This window comes from Podarcis cretensis (genome assembly GCF_951804945.1).
Source record: "Podarcis cretensis genome assembly, chromosome: 5".
Lineage (NCBI taxonomy): Eukaryota > Metazoa > Chordata > Lepidosauria > Squamata > Lacertidae > Podarcis > Podarcis cretensis.
The window spans coordinates 17,547,853-17,569,112 of record NC_137174.1 but is presented as its reverse complement, the minus strand read 5'-3'; the positions used below and the strand labels follow the sequence as shown (position 1 = coordinate 17,569,112).

At 40.3% G+C, this 21,260-nt stretch overlaps 1 protein-coding gene and 2 long non-coding RNA genes across 3 annotated transcripts in view; all 3 read right to left on the bottom strand.

Moving 5' to 3' along the window:
* Nucleotides 1-21,260, bottom strand: part of LRMDA (leucine rich melanocyte differentiation associated) — a 744,858-nt gene that overhangs the window by 77,680 nt on the left and 645,918 nt on the right.
* On the bottom strand, nt 7,789-11,562 carry LOC307216633. The gene is made up of 3 exons (XR_013839240.1): nt 11,491-11,562; nt 8,040-8,154; nt 7,789-7,840 (listed from the first exon to the last, which is right to left on the bottom strand). It is a non-coding gene; the product is annotated as an uncharacterized lncRNA (long non-coding RNA).
* On the bottom strand, nt 14,088-18,108 carry LOC307216631. The gene is made up of 2 exons (XR_013839238.1): nt 17,667-18,108; nt 14,088-14,229 (listed from the first exon to the last, which is right to left on the bottom strand). It is a non-coding gene; the product is annotated as an uncharacterized lncRNA (long non-coding RNA).

Here is a 21,260-nt window from a genome sequence, read left to right as displayed (position 1 = left end):
CATTCATCCTCCCAGGAAAGCCTGCAAGCTGACAAAGTTTGGTCAGACTTGTTGTGCTCTGCAGTGTGGTTTCCCAGTTATGATGTCACCCAAACAGCAAGCCTACCACTGTCACTAGGTGTTGGGGCTTTGCCATTTAAAAAATCGCATTCCAATGTGAATATAATGAAATTTTATTCCTGCTGTCAGCTTTGGGAGTGAGGCAAAGGAAACTGAGGGGTACATGTGGCGTTCAAAGGGTTTTTGAAATTTCCGACTCTTCCTTCTAGAGACAAAGTGTTGTGCTTTGAACTCATGAGTGGGGTGTGTTACCTACATTTGTTTATCTTAAATAATGACCTGTTTTTGAAATCTAGATATCTTTTAAAACACTAAATAATGCATGTCATTTCAGCTTAGTTGCAACTGTTGTAATTAATCATAGTCCCTGGTTTAATTTGTTACATTTTTAAATTATGTAATTTGAAGGGATGTCTTCATCATAAATGCATCATATATGCCTGTCTCTTACAAAAGCGGAAATTTTTGTGTGTGTGTATCTCCTTCTGATGCTGAGCTGAGGAAGAAGAGGCAAACAACCCGACCAAACGTAACAATTTTGGGGAGAAAGGTTTTGCAAATTGTGTCCCCGTACTGGCTGATTAGACAAGCAGCAAAACCAGCCAGTCAGTTATTGCAACAACAAAACCCTTGAAAGCCATAAATCTCTGTCTAATAAAATGAGCTGTTTATTTAAACTTTGCTGTGCAGTGATGGCCTCTTGGAACGAAGGAAAGAGCCTTCACAGCACAGACCTTGGCAAGCAAACAGGCAGAACAAAGCCAATGAACGACAGCAACAGTAGAGAGAACAAGATGTGGAATGTGAACAGGAAAAAGCTACATATGTAGTTTTTAAAGTGACTACATGAAATTTTGTTGATGGGAACACAAAGGAAAAGGTCACCCCCTCGGGCCTCAAAGCCATTTTATTAAGGAAATATGAGGACTAAAAAGGAAACAAATGCTAATGGCATGCCCCAAACCATGAAACCATATATATATATATATATATATATATATATATATATATATATGAGTCAAAGTAACTTTGAAGCTAACAAGGCCAGGCATGCAATTTCAGGTCCCTGTGTTTTAGATGAACTATGGAATGCAAGGCATTCAATACATTTGGCTGAATTGTGAAGTGTACGTGACTAGGTGTCACCCACCTAGCTATAATGCATGTGGACAACATGACAATGCTGATATCACCCATAGTGCAGACACAGCTGGGACGATCTCCAGAGAATGGGTGCTGGGCAAAAATAAAATGAAAATGAGCAGCAACAGCCTTTGGGAAAAGAAGAAACCTGTGCCAAAAAGGCCACAACCAAAAGGGGATGACACAGAATACTTGGGAGGCCAAAGCGGGACTTTTTTGTCCATATTAAGGTGCAGGCTAAGCAGAAAAGGTATATAACATTTTAAAAGGTTCTCCCCCACCCCACAATCATATTCAGTATGTTTGGCTATAATGAGTATTATGTGTAACGAAGGCATTTTGTCATGTTCTTTGTGAAGGGCAGAACACATGTCACTGACTGGGGCAAGAAAAATATGTCAAGAAAATGTATCCCACTGGTTTCAAATGCTGAATATATTACTTCATGAGGAATGTAGGAAGCAAGCACTAAAACTAACCCTTTTGATAAGAATAGTAATTGTTTGCGAATCTCTAGCATGCAGGTCACACACTGAGGAAAAACCTGGAGAGGATTCCTCATGTGCCTGGAATTCTGAGGCGAGGAGGGACCTCCCTACTGTCACCTTTCCGGACAGGATAGGCTTCAGGGACTGTCTTGCCATTGCCTCAACCAACATTCTCTGATGTGAAATTTTATTTATTTATTTATTTATTAAATTTCTATAGAGCCCTTCATCCGAAAACCACAGGATGGTTTACAATATAGAAACACAAAATACATACCGTAATAACAAACAAAAGCAATATCCCCATCCCCACCATACACAATTCAAAAGGCCAGGGATTGATTAGCCAATGGCCTGGGAGAAGAGGAAGGTTTTTCTTGGTGCCTAAATATATGTAATGAAGGTGCCAGGTGAGCCTCCCTGGGGTGAGCATTCCACAAGAGGGGAGCTACTGCTGGAAAGGTCTGTTCTCACATTGCTGACCTCTGGACATCTCAAAGATGTCCCAAGAGAAGGAAGGGGAATCTGTGGCTCTTCAAATGTTAGGCTCCCATCAGCCCCAGGCAGCATGGCCTATCAAGATTGATGACAGGGGTTGTAGCCCAACCCATCTGGAGGGCCACAGGCACCTAATTTCTGCTCTAGAGCTTTATTTTGCTTTATGTTCCCTGGAAAAATCTGCTAGGCTAGCAGTACGTTATAAAAGCAATGATGAACCCAGCTGATGAAACATTTTTTTCATCCACTGGTAAATCATCTGTCATCATGCTAAGGCCAAGCATCACTGACCACTTCAGTATCCAAAGTATCCTGCTCTAAATATAGTTTAATAATGAAAGCATTCAGCTTCCCAGTGGAACAGATGACTACTGTCAATAAATCAAATGAGCACTAGTAAAATGCAGGGTCTGAAAGGTCTTGTTTCACTTTATAATCTTGTTTGCATCTTTCATCTTTGCCCCCAGTAAAACAGATGTGTGTGTACAGGTGGGGTGGGTGGCCAAGCAAGTATCCCAACTGCCAATGAAAATTATGTCTTAAAACGACATAGTCAAGTATATCAAATATGGCTGTAGTCTCTTATTCTTCAAGTCATACATTGCACTGAGGGGCATTTTACATTTGTCCCAGCACCCTTGAAAATAGACTGTATGGGTCTGTGGGGAGTTCAAACATGAACACAGAATGGTATCCTGACTGTGTGAATGAGCAAAAATCTCATTTCAATGTCTTCATCTTCAAGGAAGAGGGCACATGGAATTGTGTTTTATATTTTTCCTGGCCTCCTTAAATTGGGTGTCAAATTGGCTTTCATCCTTGAAATTCAGAAGGTTGTCCAGGATTTGCATTGGTGCCTCATTATTCAACATAGATGTTCACATTCAGTTGTATTTTGCACCCCCCCCCCCAAGAGTAGGAGAGAGCATCAGCTTGGGGGGCTCAATAATGTTGAACTGGGATGATTCTGGAGAGTGAAAGTGCCATCTTAATAACACCCCCTTTAACAAATCAGACCCGAGCCCTCCTAAAGCCTCATTGTGTTGTTGTTTCTGCAGCTTACAGCTGATTTTTAAAAGGCTATTAACGTAGTAAGAGGACTGAAATGAAACAAAACTGTTCAGGGAAAAAATATTTTAAAACAACATGCTCAGAATTGTCCCTCCCCTACCCACTCGGGTATGTCACATCAACAAATGTGGATATGTTTGTACTTAAGATGGCTATGTCTCTGGTTGTGTGAGAATTCAACTGGAATTCCACATGTAGCTTACAACAGAAAAGCAGCAGTGTTTGTTTCCTGGGAAATGATTCAGAAAAGAAACAAACATATAACTGGATTAAGTTCATAACTCAAAAAAGCAACAAAAAGTCTGATCATAAGCCTGAGGCACAGAGACAGTCACTTAATAGCATTCATAAGGTGGCATTATTTAGTTGTAGAGCAGGATGAAAATGCTTAAATGGTCCATAATGGGGTACAAATATGGATGAGGCAGCTGAAAATTTATATATATTTTTTGTGTTTTTATATTGTAAACCCATCCTCAGAGGAAGGGTGGTATAAAAATTTAATCAATAGTAATAAATATAATAATACAGATGATTGGGTTATAGCTCAACATATGGAGGGCATCAGGTTGGGGAAGGCGCCTAACGAATAATTAAAACCAGAAGACCTCAAATATTAACAATGTTCAAGAGATATAATTAAGTACCTCCATTACAGATGGCCCAATGATAGTCTTTTTCAAAACTGTGTTCTTATCTGGACTACTTTGGGGTTCATTATATGAAATCAGGAATTCCTTAATAAAATGAGAAAGGGGGACAAATATCTCTGAAAGACTCTGTGCTCACCAGTACTGATTTCTCCCTTGCAAGGGGCATCCTGCAAGAGGATGGAAAGCAGATCTTATGCCACAGTGTCCATTTAAGCAAGAAGACAGTGAAGGCCAACAAGCCCAAATGCACTCCATGAGTGTGTCCTAGTATATGCCAGAGAAAGAAGCCTTTATGACATGGGTTCTATGGTTGACGTGTGTGGGTCCTCAGCACATGAATCAATGTAGAAAGGGCTCCCCAAAGGAAAAGGGTTTGCAAACCACCCCTCCATTAATTTAAGCACTGAACAGAATACACATAAAAGGTACACACAGTTGGTAACTTATAGCGCATTATGAAGTATGCTATGGAGTAGCATTCCCAGACCTTTTCTGTTATTATTAACATTTATTTAAACAGTGCCATCAATGTACATGGCTCTGTACACAATTAAAATAAGAAAGTATAACTCAAATCTAAAATACTTTCTCTTCTGATAGAACTGATGGTTAGTCTATTTCAAACCGTTAAGTCAAAGCAGGCTCCCTTTCAGCATGTCAAATTAATGCAAGTGAATGCAAAGCATTAAGGACTCCCCACCCTCCTAAAACGACACCAATATTTCTTAACCCACAGAGTCAGCAGTTCTCCAAAACCATCCAAATTTTAAATAAATAACATATGTGAATATAAACTAACTCTACCCAGCTTCATTTTATTATTTTTGCCTTGTAATTTATTGAGTTCCATCATTAAACAGATTTGGGGGGGGGTATATACAGGAGATAAAAGAAAAACCTAAAGCTTTTTGGCTGTTTTGATCACCTTCTTATATTACAAGTTTTTCAAAGCCTCCCCCCTTCACTTAAATACTAAGGTTAGCCACATAATTGCAGATCTTTTTTTTCTTCTGGTTAACATCAGTCCATTACTAGGCTAAGTAACAGGATCTTGGAATCAGCTGCTGGGTCTGACCTCTACAGCTCACTCATTTGAATGTTCTTGAAGTGACATTGCCTGTCACAACTCATCAACTGATCACATTCTTAAAGTGAGTTATCTTCTTAAATTGCCATGATATTTCCCCCCTCCACCCTATTTAAATATATGGTTGTACACTTTGCCTTTCATATACCAGATTCATACTTTGCCCTGGAAAGAGTAACAGATTCTACTATTTTTGCAAACCATTTCCACTCACAATATAAATCAAACTCTGCTTCAAGTTGCTAAAGGGTTTGGCATTGGCTATAAAAAGGTGAGAATGTTTCTAACGCATCCAATGATTGTTTTGAAGCCAGTTTAAACATACAGAAGAAACTAAACTTAAGTATTTGATGACATTTTGGAAACTCATGATGAGTGTATGTTGGGGAGTTAAGGAAAGTTCTGGTCCAGTAAAATGTATAACCTTAATCTGTTTTTTAATCTTATTCTGTGGGACTGTGGCAAAATGAACAGGCACACTTCACTCGGCCACTGACTACTTTTCTATGGTGTATCACTCCACTGAGCCTGTCCTGCCACTTACCTCTTCAGAGTTTTTGTGCCACCCCTCAGAGTCTTGGTTTACCTTCACCTCTGAGTGTGCAATTTCTAGTTCACTAAGTCTTCTCATAAATATGCAACCCGCTTTCTGTCACCTCTTTAAGTTGGTGATTAATTATTAGGTGTGAGGGTTATAAAGATATTCTGAGTTTTTACCCCTTAAAACAAATTATTAACCTTTTTTTAAAAAAAAAATCCATAAGCAAAACACTTCAAATTCATCAGGTTTTGTTACACTAATTGGTTCTATATTCTTTACTGTAACCAATCCAATCTTTATCTTGCAAGTTCCAAAAGTGACAATATGTTGAAATCACTATTGTGGAAAAAACCTCAGGGCAAAGAGGAATTTTCAACACTCTTTTCAGATATCAGTTTGAAATTATCAAAGTTTTCTTGGATTCACAATAGATTCTTGCTTTGACCATTTTTGTTGTTGTTGTTGTTGCTAAATGTAAGGTAACTTTCAAGTCCACGGTTGGATCTGTGGAAATGAATTGAAGCATGTGCATAGTAAAACTGCCAGTGGAATCAGACGTGTGAGGGATACATCTTGATTTAAATCTTGGAATAAGAACTTTAATCTTTGGAACTGGTAGATTATCATTTCTAAATTATGAGGAATTATTCTATTTGCGGGATACCTTAAAATCTTCTGGGGGAAATGGGGGTGGCTGTGCCAGTTCATAGTATGAGTCAATGTCTGAATGTTAGGGGATAGTTTGTTTTATCTAGGGTTTGTACTTCTTGGGCTGGCCAATTTATCCCCTCCCCCGCCCCCGATTTCTCCCTGGTCACAGAACACACTAACAGGCACTGAGACATCAAGTCTTACAGACAAAAGCCTGTCTAATGTATAGTAACGCTCATCTCCAAGAATGAAAAAGGGTAAATATTAGGAAAGAAATTACACAAATCACTTTCCCAACTTACATAGCCTTTGGATCCAGAAATAATAAAATGTGTATCTGTTTACCTGGGGCAAACTTGCAACAATTCTCAGACACAGTGATTTTAGAATATGAATTCATAACACTGGCTTTTAGTGAACTGAGTCAGCTGAAAATTATGTTGATCTCAGGTCATGCTGGCTGCAGGCCGGCCCTTATTGTACAGTGACTGGCTGGTGTGAAACACAGACTCATATTCAAACAGTGAAGATTGTCCCAAAAGTCTGGCAGCAATGAGGACATTCTTAGATTTGCAAACCCCTCTGACTAGCAAACACCAGGACTACTCTGAGTACTTAAGGAACATCATTCTTTGCAAAGGATGAACAAAGGATGTTTCCTTCCATAAAGACTTGAGAAATTGGAAAATAACACTGCATAGGTAGATAATATTTTCTAAGTATTGTCTTTTCAGGAAACATTAGGCACTACTGGGGAGCGGGGAGGTTGCCTCTGGGCTTTTGCTAGTACTAGATTCGTCAAAGGAGGTTTTCACTAGTAATTTGGGAAGCTTACGCCTCTGGGAGTCACTGCTGTGATTTCAAAATAGAATTATCCGATGCTGTGTGATTTCTTGAATCATTGGTTTCCCATCTCATCCACCTTATTTCTTCATTTCCCCTTTTATTTTGCACAATCCAGCAGCAAAGGAGATGCAAGAAGAAAGGCACCTTAGGGAACAAAGGGAGTAGTGTACTTATCCTCCCCATTAATACATAAACAAATTTACATATAATTATCTGATTAAGCTGCCAAGTGATTAACTCTGTGGAACATTCTGTATCTGTGAATTTATGCAGGTCTATCTATGTAGTGGCATATCTGGGAAAATTATCTACATTTTTAAAAACCTGTGTTTTAACTTGTACTACGTCCTTCACCTGGTCAAGCTAATACTAATATACATTTTTAAAGCATGCAGGCTAGTTTTGAATAAAGTGAAAGTTGCTCCCAAACTAACCCTCCAGGGAAACTTTATCTTCATCAATAGAGGAATGATAATACTGATCAACCCTACAGTGCTATCATAAAAAATCCTGCTTTTTCTGCAATTTCTGAGATAATCCATAAGAAACAATTAGAACATTTATTCTGAAGTACTTCTTCATGCTAAGTACTAAGTAATTTTGCTATTGCTCACTCAAGAAAAAATGCAGCATTGCAAGTAGTTGTCAGCCGAAAGGCCTCAATTTTCCACTCCACAGGCTTTTCTGCCCCACATTCAGTGCTATTTTTCTAGAAAAAGAGGTACTGGAACTCACCATGTACACCAACCCTTGTTATCTTATAATGGCAAAAGTGCCAGGACAGAGTTCCAGTGAGTTCCGGCTGAAAAAAAAAGTCCTGCGTATTATTGACGGATGAAGGTCCCTTTGCAGGCCAGTCTGGAATCAACCTGTCCTTTGTAGAGGACTAGTCTCCATGTGTCACTGCATTAAAAGCATACAATAATGGTGTAACATATGGGACAGGGAAGAGGTCAACATGGATCTTCATAAGGATCAAGCAATAGTGGGAAAGGGGCTACCTGAAAAACGTCACATCTGCCAGAACTTTATTAAGGTTTTCTGGAGGCACGCAGACTGCAGAAAGAACATGGGCATCTAACCATGATGTTTACAGTATCTGATCACAGAGCTGCTCTGTAACCACAAAAAGAGATTGCTAATATTATCTGCTAAGCGAGAAGCAACAGAGTACATAGGTGGTTTTGCCAATGCACCATACACTTGATCTTCCCCTACTTTCTCCTACCCTGCTTGCCTTGCTTGGCAGGTTTTAGCCCAGAATGTTTATGTGGCTGCTGTCACTCCATAACATAACGCAGTGGTGGTTGTGGAAGTGCCAAGGACGCCACACTTCTCATTACCTCCCCCTGTTTGGGCAAGCTGGAGAACTTCCTCTAGCTGGATTCTTCCCAATGGCTGCCAGTTTCTGGTCCTACTTTAAAGGGATTTATATCTCCTGAATTCTTCACACCTTGGAACTGTGTGCAGCAGAACTTAAAGGAAATTCTTGTTTAACAATGCACTTGAACTTAAAGTAGTAACTTACACTGATCAGCACACTGTGGCATGAGTTCAACATACTGAAAGTCTGAGCAAGCTCTTCCAAAGAAATCCAAAGCGTGCTGTGTGCGTTTGGAAAGTATTCCTTCCAGCTGAATTTGAGCAGGCCTGGCAGAATAAAAGCCTTTGATTTGAGGGGAGAAAATATATTTAGGATTTTGCAATGGGCCCTTTGAGGGTCATTTATTGTGCATACTTTTCAGCAGTACGTCTGAAATTAACATTGCCTCTTTGCAAAGCAACAGGAGGTCATGTTATTATGAGAACACAATCAGTAGAATTGGTTATGACTAGGTTTTCTTTCTGAAAATGACAGTCTAAGCTACAGCAGCCGTTATATTAATATTTTCTATTTTACTAAAAAAAACAAAAACAAAAAAACCCTGGAAATTTTACTGTGCAGCTGATGGAGTTGTTGTAAACTAAAAGATTGCATGATCTGATCAAGACCCAAAGAACCCACTTTTAAAATACCCAAACCATCTGGCTGGCTGTCCCATGATAAATCTCTATGATAAATGTCTTCGTTTTGATGTTACAAAGGAACCACAAACCTGCTCAGTTTTTGGCACAGCTGAACACTCACTGGCAACAGTAGAATAGAACTCACATGTCCAAAAATAGAGAAATAAATCATTTTGACCTGTGGTGGTGTAATAGATTTAGAAAAAAGCTGATTGTAATTAAAGGGAAAAAAGGGTTAGCCATTATAATTCATCTCTGGAGGGAAGGTGTATTTTTAAAGTTCATTCACTGCATTATTCCGACACATAGATTCATATCAGTATATTTCAGCATAACTGCAGGATATTTGGTGGGGGGGAAAACACAAATTGATTGCATTCCCAACCCCCAATATGCTGAACGCACATCTAGTATTCTATTAGTGACTGAATTTATATTCAGGGCCATTTCACACATTACCCAAAGACAAGCTTGTGTTTGAAATTGAGTGTGCATTCAACAGGAGTTTGTAAATAGCCTTAATGAGTGTACCTGCATCTATACATTTTGCAATCATACTTTACATTTTTAAGTGTAGCACAGCTGCAAATGTAATGTATAAAGTGGTCAGTTCCAGGGGAGTTCCTTTGGATGCCTGGGAACACCCCCCTCTGCCACTGTTACTTTCCCCTTCCCCAAAGGTAAGATATTGCAGACAAATAGTAGTGGTTTGCAAGACTGAAGAGAGCAGCGCTGCTTGCATCAGCAACCTTGCAATGCATCCTAGTCCGGAATCCAAAGAACCACAACCAGGATCTCAAGAACCATGTAACTATTCCCGCCTCTCCACCACTTGCTATACAGTGGCACCTTGGTTCCCGAATGGCTAAGTTGCCGAACAAATCAACTCCTGAACGCTGCAAACTCCTGAACGCTGCTCTGGTTAACCAGAAGTGGCTTAGTCATGCTGGCCACATGACTGTACGCCAGCTCCCTTGGCCAATAAAGCGAGATGAGCGCCGCAACCCCAAAGTCGGCCACGACTGGACCTAATGGTCAGGGGTCCCTTTATCTTTACCTTACTGTTCAAAAAAATACAAAAAGCCCCACAAACAAAATCCAACTAGACAAACTGACAATACCCCTCATCAGAATAGAGGAGGGGAAAAATGTGCCCCAATGGGCCAGTCAAGGGACATCCAAATTCCTTTTCAGCCCTCATAAAGTGTGACTGGTTAATCTCATACTACTACAGAGCAGGTGGGCAGGATTCCACAAATGCAACAGATGCCAAGGGTGCTACTGCCCCTTGTTCCCCTAATGTGCTTCTTCCTAATGGGATATGGGCCAAACTCATGGGACTCCTGCTGTAAATGTGGGACAATCCTTGTGGGAACTGTTGGCTGCTTCAGTAAACTGATTTGATTACATCTCACCAAGATTGCAAAAAAACAGTTTGCGCTATGGCATACCCTACACCATTTCACAGATGAAAATAGGGATATTCTTGTGCTCTTCTACTCCCACAAGTCTTAGTCACGACCATTTGCACTAGAAACACATTGCTGAAGGCTCTTTTCCACCTGGTGTACTGATTGCCCAGAGTGTGTTATTTTAGCCAAAACAACACAAGAAAAACAAAATTGTGTTTTGTGAAATGGCAAATGGCAAATTATATGGGCTTTGTTATTAATTACTCCCATTTGTACTAGAAACAAGATATATCTGAAAGGGTCGACCCTAAATGACCACTTTCATCACCTTATTTGAAGGTTGGAGGACTGCTGTTTTTATTTCCCACAATTCTTCTGTATATTTCTATGTCGATCTAGCATTGTTTCCAGGAGACTAATGGGAAATAAAAATGGTGACCAGCTGCCACCACTGGGTTACAGCAGTAAATCTGATGAGCACCCAAATGCACATCCAAGTGTCAATGTTGTGCACCCACCTTGCATTGCTTTTAATGGGGTGTGAATTGCAATGCAGTTCTCCAGTCTCATTCTGGCACATGAATGTCTGTTTTTAAGTACAACTAAAACCATGTAGGGCAAAGTACAGGAATCTAAATAGCTTGGGAATCAGGTGCAGAGACAGCTAGGTTCATTGATTTGTGAATGCATATTAGAAAGTCAGGAATTAAATACAGTTGTAGACTCATAATAGCCATCATTTTACCGACACATAAATCTACCGATAAAATCATAAAATACCAAATATGTATAGATTACATGCTAAAATGATCTATATAGCCTGGACTCTTCACAAAAGAGCAAGGAAAGTGTTTTAAATTACCGTACAACTTTCAATTACACATATTGAATCAACTCTTGATGAATTATAATGTGAACTTCTTAGAAAATGACTGCTAAGAAAACAATTTGATTATATCCCCTTCTTTAGCCCACAAATAAAAGCAAAATATTCTCCACTCAATAAGTGGATAATTTTTGTTTATCAACATACCTTTCTCTCAAAATTCTGCAATGCTAAAACCTGTTTCTTTTCTCTGAATTCACTTGTGCATGGAAATATTTTAGTGTACTGGTTCACTTTGCTCATGTACACACATCAAATAATTTGAATAGGAGGATGAATAATCACAGATTAAATACTGCAGGAAGACCTGTCTGCACCATGAGGTATAGAAGCCAGTCAGAAAAGGGATCTGAAGATGGTCCAGAATGCAACAGAAGGCATCTAAGAGGGGCCCAGCACAAAGGAAATGCAGATAAGCAAGGGTTAAAAGCAAAAACCACTCAGTGGGTACAAAATGGAATAGACAAAACGAACTGTGGGGAGGAGGAAGCCCAGAGAGAAATGAGATGGGAAGCCCAAAAAGCAGGAAAGAGAGTGGAATGCACCTTGGACTGGAGTGCTGAGACCATGGCCAACTGGGCCCATGGATGGAGGCAAAGGGTGTGGTAACAAGATACTGCTATATTGTTCTTACTGGGATCCCAGAGAAAAGAAAATAATGCTTAGCGGCAACAAGTGCAACAAGCAAGGAGGCTTCTGGTACAACTCTGTGCCCTAAGAAGCTGGAAGGCAACCAGGGACAAGCCTGGTATGTGTTAATCCATAATAAATCCCAGGTTTTGTTTGAAGTACTTGTCATGCAAGATTCTACTTACCACAAATTCTTATTACTTCACATACAGTGCAATTCAATAGTTCACACTCTTGGCTCCCCCTCAGCAAAGACTGGTTCATGTAGAGGCACATCAGTTAATTCCTCTGTATTTGATTAATGTAGTTTTGATAGCTGGGCAGTCGAATATGTGAACCAACCCCATGGAATAACATATGCAACACAGACAGATATGAAAGTTCTGGCTCTATCTTTAGATCTGTGATGGTCGGTTCGTTGACATAAAGTTAGCATTTTGTATTCCAATTGTCAAGTAAGGAACATGCATGTGTAACTCAGATCAGTTAATCAACACATCTGGAAGTAGTGGACTGGTTTAGATGGTGACTTTTTTTTTTACATGATGCTCTCAATGAGGTAGTGATGGCATGTAGAAACATAATGTATATACTCAGACACACTTGGAAATAGGGGATGGGGATAAATTTGATTCAGTTCACATTTAAATGAACTTAATTAATTCACACTTTCTGAAACAATACACTAACTGAAGGAGTGTCATTCTTCAAAAATGGCACTTCTCTGAATATTGTAATGCAGCTATCCAGTCAAATAACTTGTACAAAAATGCTTATACCAGGGGGTTGTGCATAGAAATGCAGCTGTTAGTGAAAATAATGTACAGAAATCCATTATACAGCTGTACCTTGGTTGTTAATTGCCCTGGAACTCAGACGTTTTGGCTCCTGAACAACTGAAACCCGAAAGTGACTCTTCCGGTTTTCTAACTTTTTTTGGAAGCCGAACATCCGGCACGGCTTCTACAGCTTCTGATTCAGAAGCTGCAATTTGGAAGTCAAACACTTTGGAAGTCAAAGGGACTTCCGGAACAGATTCCATTCAACTTCCAAGGTACGACTGTATTAGGTAAGAATGCTTTGCAAAATTGTGCATATTCGGTAAAATGGCATACAAAATGTGCTTATTAGGAGAAATTCACACATCACAGACTGATGCAGAAATGTGGAGAGCTGAATTTAACATTAGTCAAATTAGAAATTGAGTGAAATCAAAATTCAGATTCACCCATGCCTACTTAGAAGATATTTCTGTGATCAAATGTGTCCCCCAAGTGTTCTGCTCTGATTGTGAAAATTCCACCCAACTGTACCAGTCATACTGAAGCTTCATGTGGCATTGTTTTTACTTGATTGAGGGCTTGCACATACAGTGGTACCTCGGGATGCGAATGGGTTCCGTTCTGGAGCCCCGTTCGCATTCCGAACGGAATGCAAGACGCGTTGGCGCGTCTGCATGTGCACGGGTTGTGTTTTTCCACTTCCATGCATGCGCATGATGTCATTTTGACCATCTGTGCATGTGCGAGTGGAGAAAACCAGAAGTAACAGGCTCCGTTACTTCCGTGTCGCCGCAGAGCGCAGCCTGAAAGCGCTCAACCTGAAGAGTATTTATCCCGAGGTATGACTGTAGCATGGAGAAAATTCAGTAGTGAAACACAAAATGTGAGCAGGTCTATAATGACATCTGTGAATTGATCCTAGTTTTAAAAAAACAACAACAAAAACACAGGCCTCTCAGTCTGGAAGAGTCAAATGGGGAGGGGGGCAGGATATCATGTGTGTTGGCCTGAGGTCTTTGAGCAAAGGGAAAGATAAAAATGTTTTAAAAGTGTAAAACAATGATCTGTGATGACCCATTCATTCAGAGTCATCACTCGATATTGCAGGAACAGAGTAATAATGGACATTTGTCTGAGAAGGCACTTAAAGTGATGAAATAGTCTTCAATTGATTTAAATCAATCCCAGCTATTTCTGCAACATGAGCTTCACTTTTTAAAGTGTATACACATTCCCTTCTATTATTCTTTCCAAAATTTTGTTCATAAATGTATTACTTTTTTGTGTAAAACACCCAGTGCTATGTCAAACAAAATTAAAGACCAAAAGTAATTTGTTTTAACAACAAATATATTTTAAACTCTTGGGTTAAATTTTATTTTGCCACAGAATACAATATGCGATTTGTGCTGTCCTTTGTCCATATGATTCCTTGTTGATTTTTCCTCTTTTTTGTGTGTAATGCTGTTTGTTTCTATTAAAATCAATAAAAATACGAAAAGGGGGGGAGTGTGAGAAACAATTATTCATCATCCACTTAGAGAAAGATCAATAAACTACATTAAAAATTCAGCTGGAAATATTTAAATATTATGGGCACAATCCAGAGGGAACTTCTCGTGCTCAAGCCCCTTTAAAATGAACAGGAGCTGCACAAAGGTTCTACCACACAGAGCTTATTTTAATGCAGCTTGTACAGCTTTCCACTAACTGTGGCCCATTTTTAATTACTTTCACTTGTTTCTTGCATGTTCCTCAAAGTTGTGGACACTTAGTAACATGGCCCACAGGTCAATCCTATACATGTCTGCTCAGAACAACGTCCTGCTGAGTTAAAGGGGGATCACTCCCAGGTAAGCAACTATAGGATTAAAGCCTTAAAAATAGATACACATGAAGCTGTCTTAGTTAGACCCCTTGATTCGTCTAGCCCTGTATTGTCTTCGATGACCACCAAGGACTCTCCATGGCTACAAGTAAATAAGTACCCATGCTGGTTCCCCACCCAGCATCCTGGCTGCTGACACTGGCCTGAGGAGCAGCTATGTGTTCAGAAAGCACACATGGTTTAGCCTCCAAATGTTATTGGAATATTGTGGTCATGGGAAAGTGGCAAGCACAGCCTTTCCAGTAACATATGAACCATGCTTCAACATTTGCCTCAGAAGTATGCAAATGGTTTGGACATGTTATCAGTGAATACCAACTTGATTATGAAAACTGATTCCCCGCCCCTCTTTCTTATCCTAACAGATTTATGATATTTCCACCCCTACCATCCCACTGATAAACAATGATGCGTTTCTCCCTCTCCATGGTACTTCCATGGATAATTCAGAACAGGTGTGCAGAGACTGCAGTATTATCACACATACGTACGTACGTGTGTGTATGTGTGTGCGCACATATCTTTGCTCTAGGCTCTGGGAATGAAGCCCAGCAGAAGGCAACAGAGAAATGAATTACATCTCTCTTCGTGTTATTTGAATTTCATGGTGTATACCGTGTGGGAAAATGGCTAGCATCCCTCAGAAAACCACAACAGGGTGACTCCATAGGGAGATTAAGTCATTACACTGTTTCAGTGATTACGGCACGGCTGCTTAAACGGCAATGCAAATTGGAAAACACTTCCCTGTTAACATTCATTGTAGGGAGATGGAAGCCTAGTGTTTCTATTGATGCTCTGTTTAATCAAATCTTATCTCCATTTTCATCACACTGTAAAGTGCCAGTATCTGTCAGAGCCCAATCAAGCACCAAGTACCGCTAACATGTTTTGCTTCGGAATAAAGGCATTTAAACAGATTGTAGAATTGTTTTAAAGTTCTCAATAAACTGAACAAAATACAAGACTTAGGAAGGAGGGAGGATGCCTTAGTCTCACAGATTGTTCAGTTCATCAATGGCCCACCCATACTGGAGTGTGATGTGGCTCTAAAGCTGCTTGTGTCTCCATTGTTTGTTTGAATGCATATTTATTTAATAAAATTCGTACTCTGCTTGATTGTACAAAACCTCAAAGCAGTTTACAAAAAGATAAAACAATAAAATTGAGGGGGGGGGAATCACAGCCATACTTTAAAACAAAAACGAAAACACTAAAACATGCACACAGCTCAAGTCCATAGGATTTGAAAACGAATGAAATTATTCAGTAATATAATGGTCTTGGTTGCATATAATACTAAGCATGAACGAGCAAGTATACTGATGGCAGAGCAAAGAGTGCAATGGGTTCATTTCTTTCCCTAGGCCTGCTATAAAGAACTATGCCATGGTTTAGTTTAGTGCTACTGGAGAACCCAAGTATGTGGTTTCTTCTCCTTTAAAGAACAAACCTTGGCTACAGTGCTTGGGATATTTGGAGTGAGAAAAACCATGAGTCCTGGTTCACATGCAGTCCTAGGCCAAACCATGGCGTAGCTCCTTATAATGTGGCAGCAGTAGAATCAGAGGAGGAGCGGAGCAGCCATGATTTTTGCTCCATGCAACAGCATGCTTGCTTGTTTACACTAAGCCACAGGTTGATTTGCGTAGGGCTTGCCATCCTTTTTGGCCCTGTAGATGCAATTGCAAACTGGAGAAACCACTGCGGGCACCACACACACTACAACCAAGTTCACACCATAACCTCATCTGAAGGTGACAATGTAATGCTTCTTTTAGCGGGGGAAGAGGACCTTCTAAGTGAAAGAGAAATGAGCACCATATTGGTGACCCCAGCTTATTGTTACATTTGAACCAGGCCAACTTTTCATGTGGCAACATCATTAAGAAAAAGGGTTATAGTTGCTACTGAATTTAAACCTAAGACAAAATTTCAACTGAAATTTGAATGAGCTTGCTTTTGAGAAAAATCCCCCAAACTTCCATGTAAGCAAAAGCAGCACCGATAACACTTCAAAAATTTCTCAGAAGGCAACCTGGGTACTTATAGCTGGATCCCAAGTCCATTGGCACTTATATAAAGTGATTGAGAATCTCCTTCAGGTAATCAAACAACAAACTGAGCCGTCCAAGTACTGGGAGGACAAAACCATTTTTTTTTTTTTTTGCTTTCTGCATTGCAATGAACAGATGCAAACAAAACCAGGAAAGAATGTAGATGGACTACTGCATTGCTTTAAAATTACCCAAGAAAGACACTAAGGATGCATTACATTTGCCAAGAGAAAGAACGAGTTGTGTTATGAATTGCCAGCATTGGCAAACAGTACAAGATGATGGAGCACATATATTCTATATTATATTGACTGGGGGTGGGAGTGGCTTTAGGTCAGTACTCTACCCTTTAGTTCTACTCATGATACATTCTGCAAGGGCTGGATAAGCAAGCCTTTCTCCTGGCAACAATACACAGTCGTGGAAGGAAGGCCTGCTTCCAGAATTTCAGGCATAAATGCATAGCTATAAAGGATGGGATGCCATCACTTCCTATTGCAAACTGTTGGCTATGGTAAAGGAGCAAGCCCATTAGCTCTCTCTGCTTTGGCCAGCTAATGGTTGCCTTCATGCTATCATTACAGAAACAACATTTTGACTGCCCTGAATTTATTGCCCTGAAGGTTTCTTCCAAGAGTGGTTTATAATTTGTTGAAGCCAGGATGTCTCATGAAATTAGATATATTCAGACACAGCAGAAAGTGATACAGGAACACACTTCAGTGGTTGGCTGCCCAAGAGCTCAACCCTTCAGGTTAACTTACATAGGCTGATGAAGAAAAACATGTGGCTGTCACAGATGAACAAAACTTTCATCTCTAAAACCCTGGAGGCATGCCAAAACCAGGTGGATGAGGAAATTGGGGATGGGAGGAAGTATAACCCCAATGGTAGATACTGGTGTAACCTTTTGTCAATAGAAAAATCAACCAATGCCACCTGCAAAATAATGTGTTTTACATTTACCTGCTGTAATGCTCTCCACCATTATACTTAGGTAAGATAGGTCAACAATAGTCCGTTACTCCAAGTCTGGGATGAATATTGGCTGACTGAAATCTTAGTAGAATTTAGAGCAGCATCATATATGTCTAACATGTTCTAGAATAACCTCAGTTTTGGCAAATGCATCTAACAGCTGGAGAGAGACACCTCCTTTTGCCCATGGTAGTGTACCCTCTAGATCAGATGTTGTAAGACAAGGGAGTCTCAGAAAACTACTAAGATCTCCATAAAGTGACATTTTTAAGAAGCCAGAAGCCACAAACCCCCAGTCTTAAGTTCTTTTTTAATAACTCTTAGACCTATTTATATATGCTTCACCCCTCTTGAAAACTATATACGATGCACAATCCCATCAACAAAGCCTCTCTCAGGGAGGCAGCATAATCACAATGTCACAGTGGCCATTCTCTCTCTCCTTTAGGGAGGCATCATCATCATGAAGTCACAGTTGCTTTTCTCTCTCCTTTAAGGAGGCAGCATCATCATGAGGTCACAGTGGCTTTTCTCTCTCCTTCCGGGAGGCAGCATCATCATGAGGTCACACTGGCTTTTTTCTCTGCTTCAGGGAAGCCGCACCATCATGAGGTCACAGTGGCCACCCTCTCTCCTTTGCTTTTGGGACTCTACACTTTTCTTTCCTGTTGTGGCTACTGCTGCTGCCTCCATAGTTTGTTCCCACATCCGTCCATTTATGTGTAAAGGATTCTACCTATGCAATTTCTCTTCCATACATGTTTTCAGAATATAGAAGCCATGCATGTCTCAAGGGGCTGTGTACCATGTGTATTTTGTAAGTACACATGGAAGAAGAAGAAGAGGAGGAGGAGGAGGAGGAGGAGGAGGAGGAGTTTGGACTTGATATCCTGCCTGTCACTCCCCTTAAGTAGTCTCAAAGCGGCTAACAATCTCCTTTCCCTTCCTCCCCCACAACAAACACTCTGTGAGTTGAGTGAGGCTGAGAGACTTCAGAGAAGTGTGACTAGGCCAAGGTCACCCAGCAGCTGCATGTGGAGGAGCGGAGACGCGAACCCGGTTCACCAGATTACACATCCACCCCATCTTAACCACTACACTATGCTGGAAAATGCAGCTGTACCTCGGGTTACATAAGCTTCAGGTTACAGATGCCTCAGGTTACAGACTCTGCTAACCCAGAAATAGTACCTCGGGTTAAGAACTTTGCTTCAGGATGAGAACAGAAATCGTGTTCTGGCGGCACGGTGGCAGTGGGAGGCCCCGTTAGCTAAAGTGGTGTTTCAGGTTAAGAACAGTTTCAGGTTAAGAACGGACTTCTGGAATGAATTAAATTCTTAACCTGAGGTACTTCTGTAAACCATATGGGTAGAAACAGTCACTATGTAAGCAACTGCGGAGGAGGTGGTAGTTGTGCAAGCCAAAGTGCATATCCAAAGGGCTGGGGCAGATTGTTAGAGGCAAGCTACAGTGGCATTGCCATTCTGCCACCCTATTTGTAGGTAGCAAAATCATTGGTTGGATGGGCACATTTTGGGATGGACACAAAATTCATTGTTGCTCTCAAACTGCCCCCTGGAGTTCTTCCAGGTGACTACCATTTCCTCCAAAAGCCCTCTGACACAAATGCTACATGATGACATAGTGCTCCTCTGAAAGGAGCTTCTGGAGTAACAGGACATCCCCCCTCCCCCAAAGATTACATCATCACGCAGCATTATGCTAGTGGGCAGTGCCGAATTTACATATAAGCTTAACAAGCTATAGCTTAGGGCCCCACTCTCTTGGGGCCCCACAAAAAAATTTAAAGAGGAAAAAACTGGATGTACATTTCCAAAATATAAGATAAGTTCAGCAATTACTTTTATAAAATACATATTTTGTTATGTGCAAATGCCTTTAGATACCTATTAGGTTCATAAATTACCATATAGCATATATTCAACACAAAAACAGCGACAATTTGTTGTTGACAAAGGACAGCTGGACATATAAAGGGCCCCATTATCTTCAGTAGCTTAGGGCCTCATCAAACCTAAATCTGGCCCTGCTAGTGGGCTCTGGAAGACAAAGTGGCTCTGGGGTGACAACGGTGAATTTCAACCACTCCTAAATCTCATCCCTAATGTTCTATACAAGGAACATTCACATCAGTATTAGATTGCACTATTATATATATCATGCTGGCAGTGCCTGACACACTACTAAAATGTACATCTTAGTAAGGAACCCAAAGTTCACAATTACCTGGTTCAGATCGTAAATTTTGCCACCTTGCAATACTTGACTGACATCTGAATTGAGGGCCATTTATCTACAGTTTGGAATGCTAAACAAGCTTCTGTTCATGTATGGTCTGCTTTAGGTATGGCACTTAAACACCAGCTGCTTGGGGCAAAAAGCCCAGAATTAAGTTTAAGATATTAACCGATGCGAAAGAGAGAGGGGGCTTTGCCCTGCCGGACTTAAAGTTGTACTATGAGGCCGCAGCTTTCTGCTGGCTAAAAGATTGGCTACTTCTCGAGGACACTGACGTATTGGATCTGGAAGGTTTTAATAATGCTTTTGGTTGGCATGCATACTTATGGTATGATAAGGTTAAAATCAATAAGGCCTTCAAAAACCATATTGTCAGGAAAGCAGTGTTTAATGTCTGGACAAAATATAAAGACTTATTGGAAAATAAAACTCCGAGGTGGCTATCGCCTCTGGAAGCTAAGGCCCGAAAAAGACTCAATATGGAGGCCAAATGGCCGAAATATTGGGAAATTCTAGAAAAAGACTGAGACAATTGGAAATTGCAGAGTTTGGAGAAAATGAAGGATAAAGTGCGAGACTGGTTACACTACGCTCAGATTAAGGAAGTTTTTAAAAATGATAAAAAGTTAGGGTTCCAGGTGGAGAAATCGAAATTGGAAACAGAATTGTTAGAACCTAAGACTAAGGTACTTTCAAGAATGTATAACTTGCTGTTAAAATGGAACACACAAGATGAAATGGTTAAATCGGCTATGATAAAGTGGGCACAGGACATTGGGCACAATATTATGTTTGAGGACTGGGTAAGGTTGTGGACCACTGGGCTGAACTTCACTGCATGTAATGCTTTGAAGGAAAATATAATGAAAATGATATATAGATGGTACATGACCCCAGTTAAACTTGCCAAAATATACCATTTGTCTGATAACAAATGCTGGAAATGTAAAGGAAATGAAGGAACATTTTTTCACCTGTGGTGGACATGCCCTAGAGTGAAAGCCTTCTGGGAAATGATATATAATGAGTTGAAAAAGGTATTTAAGTATACTTTTCCCAAGAAACCGGAAGCCTTTCTCTTGGGTATGGTCGGCCAGATGGTGATAAAAAAGGATAGAACTTTTTTCCTGTATGCAACAACAGCAGCAAGGATACTCATCGCCAAGCACTGGAAAACTCAAGATTTACCCACACTGGAAGAATGGCAGATGCAACTGATAGACTATATGGAACTGGCTGAGATGACCGGCAGAATCCGAGACCTGAGAGAGGAGAGGGTTGAAGAAGACTGGAAGAAATTTAGGACTTATTTACAAAAATATT